Genomic DNA, 7,688 nt, shown 5'->3' with positions numbered 1-7,688 from the left:
GGTACATGACATTATGTTTAAAATCATTAGGCATTAGGGATATGCAAATTAAAACCATAATTCGATATCACTACACACTTATTAGAATGGTTGAAATAAAAAATAGTGACAGAACCCCGCCTCCGTGCGTCACAGAATGGCCTCGGACACCCACTTAGCCCCTGAGTGTCGGGGAGGAGAGGGCACGGAGGTGCGCGGAGCTGAGCTCAAGGCTGCGGAGTGGGGCGGAGCTAGGCAGCTGGGCGGGCCTGGCCAGGCCCGCTGAGCGAGACGTCGGTGGAGCAGAGGGGGACATGCGCTTTTGACACATTGGAGGCTTTCTTGATCATGGGTGGAAGATATACCAGAGTTTTCAAGTTTAATGGAGGAAACTGCTTAATGGAAGGAACTTTCCTTGAAGTATAAACAAAGCTTCCAGGAAGCTCGGGATGAGCTAGTTGAATTCCAGGAAGGAAGCCGAGAATTAGAAGCAGAGTTGGAAGCACAGTACAGGCTGAACAAAGAAACAGAGACTTGCAAGACTGAAGTATGAAGTGGAAGCACTAACGGAGAACCTGGAGCATCAACATGCACAGAGCTACAAGCAGGTCTCAGTATTAGAAGAAGATTTAAGTCAGACTCGGGCCTTTAAGCAGCAGTTACATAAGTATGTGAGAGAGCTGGAGCCGGCCGGTGATGACCTGGAGTGAGCAAAAAGGGCAACAGTAGTTTCACTGGAAGACTTTGAACAAGGCTAAATCAAGCCATTGAACGAAATGCATTTTTAAAAAGTGAACTTGATGAAAAGGAATCTTTGTTGGTCTCTGTACAGAGGTTAATGGATGAAGCGAGAGATTTAAGACAACAGCTAGCTGTTGGGGAAAGACAACAGGAAGTAACTAGAAAGTTGGCTCCCAGTTCTCCAACTCTAGACTGGGAAAAGATGGATTCTGCCGTCCAAGCATCACTTTCTTTGCCAGCTACTCCTGTTGGCAACGGAACAGAGAACAGTTTTCCTTCACTGAAATCTATACCAAACGGTTTTGGTACCGGTCCACTGACTCCTTCAGCTAGGATATCAGCACCAAACATCGTGTGGGATCGCTGACGGAAAGTAGGGGCTTTAGAATCCAAATTAGCAGCTGGCAGGAAGTTTGCAAAGGCCCAAGCATCACGAAAATCTGTATTTCAGGGAACATTAACTGCGGGATGATGAATAGCCATGGCACGAAGTTCTCTCTATCAGGGCACTCGTCTTTCTTCAACAAAGGGGCGGTAAAGGGCTCTGACCAGGCCCCTCCTCCTCCTGGCCCGGGCTCCTCGCCCCGGCACCGGTGTGCTGCCTCTCAGTGTGTGAGTGCCTGGCCTTCAGGTGGCCGCTCCCGTCCTCCTGCGACAACCCAGGACACCCACGCCTCACCCCTCGGTGCCCGGGCCCAGCTCGTCGTGCCCCTCCGTCTGCCTCCCCACGGCTGGCAGAGGGCAGGCTGCACGCAGTGGCGGCTACTGGGCCCTGCCCAGCCCCAGGACTCTGCGCGATATCAATACTGCCTATTTTCTCTTCTCACCCTAGTGCCGTTGGCTCCAATCGCTCCTTTATTGTCAGGATGTGACATAATGGAATCTGACAAGTGGACAGTATGGGTGAACGCAGGGCACTGTGGGATCCCTTGCAGGGCCAGCAACTCGGCTCACAGGTTCAGATGCTGAGACCAAAAAGAAATTGAAATTAAGTCAAGAGAAGGTAGAATATTCCAGAGTGTTTCATGTGGAGAAGGGACCACACACATAGGTGCAGATAGGGAGACCATGATGCAATCGGGTACATGGAGGATGCACTTGGGAGTTATGGTGTGAAGGGAGGCTGGTGAGGCTAGAAGCCTCGGCAGGAGATGGGCTGAGGCCTGGGGCAGAGGTGTCCATCCTGAGAACACTGCCTTCAGGTAGAGCCAAACAGAAGCCATTCAAGGCCAGCCAAGCAGGGTCACCCATCAGAAGGAGGCTAGATAAAGAAAGTCTGGCCTCAGATGCAGCAGGATGGGAGCTGAGGAGAAAGTGAGTTCAAAGTGAAGGGTGAGAGGCAGGACCTGGAACAGTTCCAGAGGCCGAAAGGACACAGCAGGTTTTCCTAGAATGTTTAGCCATAGGCACAGCCAGAGGAGTCCAGCATGCAGCTGGCAAGCAGGCGTCAACGTACATCACAGCATCAGCACCAATATTCTGCCCTGGTGAGAGCTTTACAGTTTACAGCAGGCATTAGGTATCTCGCTTATTGGTGGTATTGATGACCCAGCAGCAGTACACTATGGTGCTTAAGGCCTCCTGCTCAGAACTTACCTGGCTTGGTTTCCAGTTCTGGAAATCAACCAATCTCCAAGATAAAAAGTAAAAATAAAAAAATAAAATAAAATGATACTGTTTGTGCTGGGCCACGGTGATACAAGGCATGTATTACAATGCGGTATGAGAAAATATTATTTTCATTAGGATGGTTTCATGGTATATAAAGAAACATATGTTATAACTCATCAAATTTTAAAGTTTAGGTTAATGCAGTTTTATACAATAAATTTACCTTAATAACGCTCTAAGAAAAAGAACATAATAACAGTGTAATACTGATAATCTTGTATAAAATATTAATAAAGTACCTATAAAGTTATGCTATCTAATACTTTAGGGATCTTACCCTATATCAGTCAGGGGTGCTTGTGTTTTATATGTACTACCTCATTTAGCCCTACAACAGCCCTATGAGGGGTACATACTATTGCCTCAATCATTTTGCAAATGAGAAAACTGATCATTTCAATGACTGGGAATAATGAATAGCAGCCATTAATATCATCATTATTTTCTCCTCCACCCTCTTCCTCTTATTTCTTTTTTTTTCCAGTGTACTCTGAAAACATCCAAGCAGATGCAGATATTAAAGCCAAAGAAGTTGCTGGTACCCGGGATGATATAGTTAAGGCAATAAGGGAGTGATAGTTGAAGCTGGTGGCTTTTAGCAGCTAGGGAATCAGAGAGGAAACTTATCAAGTTGGAAAGCATAAAAACATTCATGAGATCGAATCTCAGGCAACAGTCCATTCCTTCTGGCGTGGCCCACACAAAATAGTAAACAATGAAGCTTGAGGTGGTTGCAATAATTATCCTTTTTGAACAACCTAATTCAGATGAACTAATAGCTTTGAAACTTCTTTGGAGAGAGTTAGTGGGGGTTTAGAAGTGGGGTGCTTTGCCACCTGCCTTGACCTAATGTGATTCATCCACATTGTCTGCAAGGTTCTGTGGGCTCCACCTCTCAAGAGCATGTTTTGAGGTTGAATCTTATGATACCCTAAGAGGTCCTGGACCCGCTGCCACCCACCTATTAGCTGTGTAATCTTGGGCTGATTTATCGCACCTCCTTAATCTCCAGCTGGAAACGTAATATTGTTTTAAATCAACAGAGCAAATAAGTAGGACAAAACCACATTTACCACTCTCATGATGAGGCCATTGTCACTAACCAGTCGTTGCATTTTTTCCTTCTGATCGCTGACTAGGCCTTCGGAGTCCTCAGTGAAGTTATCCACCAGCCGCTGAGTGAAGTTGGCAAACAAGATGAAACTTTTCTGTCATGCAGGCCTTCTCTAATTATCCCAATTCATTAGTCTCATAGTAACTAATGAGGCATCCAATGTGCTTCTACTCATTTTTCAAGACAGAATTTTGACACTCCAACAAAGTGACTAGCCCCAAATCAAGCTGCTTGTAAATGCTGAGGTTTGAATCCAAATTCAAGCCCTTTCCCAAAAATAACAATCTCTTGCTATAGCTGGCTTGGGTCCCAGCACGCCCACTGATTTGCCCTGTGAGCTTGGGTCTCCTTATCCCTTCCTCAATCTTCCATTAGAAATGGCAAGCAAAGCGCTCACTTGTTCACAGTATGTCCACTGCCAGGAACATGGTGAGTGAAAAGAGAGTAAGCTCTAGTAGGGTTAAATCTTAGCTCATCATTTATTAGCTGTGTATTTTTGAGCAAGGTTTTCAAACTCTCAAAGCTTCCATTTCTTCAGCTATAAAATGATCTCTAATAAGACCAATCTCATGAATCTGTTGTAAAGATTATAAACAATGATTACATCGCAGTGGGACACAGCAGACCTAGTAGACAACTATAGAAAGTAGTTGTTTTGCAACTTGAAGCCAGGAGCAAGAATAATTTTCTGATTTTATTGGTCCCAGAAAGAGGTGGAGCTCTCCACTCTCAGTTGGACAATTGCAGAACTGAGCCATTAAGTCTAGAGGCCATTAAGAAGAGAAGCCCGTGGATGCATGCAGGGTCCTGGGTCTCTGTCAGGTCACAGAAGGGGATTCTAAATGAACCTGAGAGCTGTTAACATTGAAACATGCTGAGGGATGTCCTCAATGGTGAATAAGCTCTTTAGAATGATGGGACCCAAAAGATTTTGTTCCAACCGCAGTGGTTCATTATGAACAAAACATGACGACTTCATTTTACTGGGGGCTAATGGTGAACAGGCGGGCTGCAAGGCAAAGACCACACAATCCTGTCTCCAAAAACATAGTCATGTTCTGTAAACCCTGAGTCCTGTTTCCACTTTTCAGTCCCTGTAAGTGCTAGCTGAGACTCAAAAACATGGCCAGAGAAGAGATTTATGCTTCTCTGACACTAAGATATTGCCACTAGCTGTCTTCAGCAGGATGAAAATGAGGTGTATGAAAAGAGAAAGGGGGCCATGGCATGGCCCTTGAAACTTAGCTAAGAGGCATTTACAAGAGGATGGGTTCTTAAAATTGATTCTCATACTATTATAAGGTGATGACCCAACAAAGAAGGAAAAAAATGAACATTTACTGAACTAATGTCTAGACATTCACTGTGCTGGATATTGACACATGCACAGAATATATACACATGACATTTCATAGCAGCAATCACTTTCCAAGATGATTTTCATTTGTATTTTGGTTTTGCTTGTTTTGTTTGGTTTTGTTTAGTTTGGTTGGCACCAATGTACTATTTCTGGGCCAATCCTTGTGGTACGGAGTTTGGAGCAGAGTTTAGACACTAGAGAATCAGCAGAAATGGCAGCAGAATCAGCAGAAATGGCAGAAGACAGTGCACTTGAGCCCCTCCTAATTTTTTATAAAATTAATCATGACCCATTTGCATGGGAATTCATAAATAACTGCAAGTTCATGTTTGGGTTTATGTGGGGACAAAACAGAGACAACATAACAGAAATAGAACATAGGAGAACCATACAAGTATAAATTTAAGGCATTAGCAAAAATTGTGGGGATGGATTTGACATCCAAGGGCACGGAATTGGGGGTTTAAGTAAAGCCAAACTGACTTTGATTTACATTATTTTATTTCATTAAAACTGACAAAAATCCTAGGGTTGGAAGTTATTGACCCCAAGCTACTGGGAAACTGAAGATCAAAAGAATAAAGGAAAAAACACTCAGTGAGGGAATCAGCATTTGAATCTAATTCTTTTTAATTAGAAAAATTGTGACTTATCAGGACCACAAAACTGGCTACCCTATTGGACTGGGAACATTGCCACACTGCAGAAGAATTCCATATGTACATATTCTACCCCCATCATAGAGGTCACTGATCCTGAATTAGTCTACCTCCTAAGCTGCTTTCTCCTTAATACATTTTTTTAAATAACTATTTTTTTCTTTTAAAATTTAACACCTACTCACTATAAAAATAAGATGAAAATAAACTTAAAAATACAAAAAGAATTTAAAATGTGTTAGCCAAATTCTATACAGGGACATTGTTGTTATTAAGAGTTGATGATTATCATTACTGACATCTTCCTATACATGCACCAGCTAGCTAGACAGAATTCTATAAAATTGATATGAAAATTTAAATCAACATAATTATTATTAAATATTATATTTATTATTAAAATATAAATTTTTGCAGGATTAATCTATAGATAATGCAATTACATTACATGGATTTGACAAACTGCTTTTAAGGTTTATATGCAAGAGCATACAGGCAAAAATAGCCAAAGAGAAGAAAAGAAGGTAGAGAATAAACTCTATCAAGACTTGTAAAGATTTTGGCAAAATAGAGACCATGCTGATTGTTCCAGAGATATGCCAACATACAATAACTCCTCCATAAAGAAAAAAATACAATTAGAACCTATACCATGCTGTACACAAGTTAAATCCAAGTGAATTAAAACTTAAGTTAGTAAAAAAAAGTCATGTAAATCTAGAAGAAATATAGGAGGTCATATTTAACACCTAAGGGAGAGAGGGAAGGATTTCTTTTAAAAAACCCACAAAATTACAAACCATAAAGGAAAATTTAGTAAATGTATCTATATTATAAATGAAAACAAGTGGGACTTCTGGCTATGGTAAAGAGCATGGCAAACCTTCTCCCCCACAAAACCAAGTCTAAAACTAAATAAAATTATCAAAAACAAGTATTTCAGGCATCTAGAGATTGACCAAAAGCAAGTAGCAAATTAAGTATTTACCCATGAAGAGCTGCTGAAACTTTGGGTAAAAACTGTGAATCTTCTTCCATTCTTCCTGCCACCAGCTCAGTTGTAGTAGTTTTACCCAGGCAGGACTGATCATGAAAACCAGTAAATTTGCTGCCGTGAGTGGATAACTTGATTTGGAGTGAAGGGTAAGAACTCATGGCTTATGGTGTTAGTAAAAGTAAAAAACTAAGTAGGAAAAAAATGGTGAAAATCCATAGTTCTGCTAACATAAGGTTGTTAGCCCTGGTTGCACTGAGTGGCAGAACAGCTAGAAATTTAAGGGTAATACCTTGGAAATTAGAGACCCATAGAAGGGTTAAATAAGTTTCACACATGCTTGAAAGACAGGAAATCTATGCATGCAGGTTGTGGAAGATCTGAGAGGGCCCAGGGGAAAGTAAAAGCCAGGGAAGACCTGAGAACTGCCTGAACTTTGAATGTGCCCCCCTTCCCACACACAGATCCATTGCAGAGACTGGAAGCCTTACATTTTGAGCACAGACTTACACTCAAGTACACACTCTTCTCCACTGTTGGCTGATCCCTAAGCTACTCAGACACTGGAGCAGCCCATAGGAAGCCATCAGTGGCCACATATAGTCAGGGAGGCAGAGTCTATAGATAAGTCTAGGCAAGTCAATAAAAGACAAACAAAACCCTCTTAAGACAAAAAAGTTTCAGAATCCAGACTTGTTACAATATATTATCTCAATATGCCATTTTTTTTTTAACTACAAAAGAGTATGGCATGCAAAGAAACAGGAAAGTGTGACCCAGACTCAGGGGGGAAAAAAGCAGTCAGTAGAAAGTGACTCTATGTGGTCCCAGATGTTGCTTTGGGCAGGCAAAGACTTCTAGATCTCATATGTCAAAAGATAAAAAGAAAAGAAAAAGATGTTTAAAGAATTAAAGGCAAATATAAAGACAGTAACACCATAAATAAGAGAGCTCTATAAATAAATATTCATTATAAAAATAAGCTAATGGAAACTTTAATAGCTGACATGAAAAAATTATTAGGTTATTTAAAATAATATTTGAAGTAGAATAGTGAACTTGATTGATTTGTTACAATTGCATGCTGTGAAAAATAAATTTTAAAATATTGATAAAAATGGACAGAGCCTCAGAAACTTGTGGGACAACATGAAACACTCCATCTCGGCA

The 7,688-nt window shown here is 41.4% G+C and overlaps 1 pseudogene across 1 annotated transcript; it reads left to right on the top strand.

Annotated features, from left to right (window-relative positions):
• The first annotated feature begins 328 nt into the window (after positions 1-328).
• LOC307175466 (nuclear distribution protein nudE-like 1) lies at positions 329-1,221 on the top strand (annotated as a pseudogene). Its single transcript has one exon. The product of its transcript is annotated as a nuclear distribution protein nudE-like 1 (transcript).
• Positions 1,222-7,688: the final 6,467 nt, after the last annotated feature.

Source organism: Stenella coeruleoalba (assembly GCF_951394435.1).
Source record: "Stenella coeruleoalba genome assembly, chromosome: 16".
NCBI classification, from domain to species: Eukaryota; Metazoa; Chordata; class Mammalia; order Artiodactyla; family Delphinidae; genus Stenella; species Stenella coeruleoalba.
The sequence above is the reverse complement of the archived record's forward strand: the minus strand, read 5'-3'. Positions and strand labels throughout refer to the sequence as shown.